Here is a 1,342-nt window from a genome sequence, read left to right on the forward strand (position 1 = left end):
CACTGGAATCTCACAGGTAGCAATCTGTCTACATTATATGCATCTATATATGTGTATTTATGAGTGTCATTTAATGAACTTAAAAAGACACAGTGCAGTGTCAAAACTCACAGAAACCATCCTGTAGGATCTGGGGCCTACTACTGGGCTTTCAGTTTCCACTATTTACACCATGTCACCAGGAAGACAAGGGATTGGAAAAACCATCAGGAAATAAGTGACAAAGAAAACAATCACATAAGTACGATTAATCACCAAGGTCATGAACAATTAAATACCATCACTTTGTGAGCCTACTTTATGTATTTATAAAAAATGTTCTCAGAACAGTGTCCATCAAGTCAGGAGGCAGCTACTCATGAGAAAGTGTCCAGTTACAGTGGTGCTCACACTGTGTTCAGTACTGCCCATGGCAGCACATAACATAGTCCTGCCAGTGCCAGCTCCCTTTCAGGGACAGATGCACCTGCTCTCCAACTCCTCTGAGCTGATGTTGCTACAGCACAATGCCAGGCAGGTCACTGTGACAAAGCCCAGAGCCAGGACCACCTGCTACACTGGGGAGGTTTGAGATCTCTGTATAGTTGGAATGTTAACCACACTGACCCCATTACAGGGGCCATGTCAACATACAGAAGGGGAGCTGGCAACACTGGGAAGCCCTTAACTGGTACAGTAAAAACAGACAAGCAGCACACATTTTAGACATGCAAGTGTTGACATCAGCCTCAACACATCACCCTGACATACCATTGCTGACATCCCAGCAGTCAGGCTACTGCCTGATGCTGATGGCTTTAGCCCCAGCCCTCTCCATTCTACTCCTAATTCTTGCATCCTAGCCAAAAAACTTACTGATGTAACAGGCAAACTGCAGTCGTTAGGAAAAAGTGGTGAACTGAATATGGATCAAGAGGAGTGTGGTGGTCCTAACCAGACTATTGCTCATCAAGTTAGCAATCCACATCCATCGAAATGAGAAGGTGCAGGCTTCTGCTGAGTGTATCACTTGCCCCAGGATAAACTTAGCCAGCAATTCCTAAAGTGGCTCCTGCTTGGCACCCTTGGAAATCCTAGGCAGACTGCTCATCATGACAGGAAGATGGTAATGTGGAAGAACATCCTTCTTCAGAAGAGCCAAATCTATACTACTTCATTTTTGTTTTAAATCTGTTTCCAGCCCAAGGCTCCTGCAACCTAATATTTCTTCAGAGTTACTCACATAGGGGGCATTTCATACTCTCTTTCCTTCCTTGCAGCATGGTTGTGGTTGGCAGCATAGACAGCCTTGTTTCTTGTAGATGTGTCACTGCTGCTGCCACTTGACGAACATGTCTGGATC

The sequence above is a fragment of the Agelaius tricolor genome, unplaced genomic scaffold (genome assembly GCF_023055355.1).
Source record: "Agelaius tricolor isolate 1412-34295 unplaced genomic scaffold, bAgeTri1.0.p SCAF_5, whole genome shotgun sequence".
In the NCBI taxonomy this organism is placed as follows: domain Eukaryota; kingdom Metazoa; phylum Chordata; class Aves; order Passeriformes; family Icteridae; genus Agelaius; species Agelaius tricolor.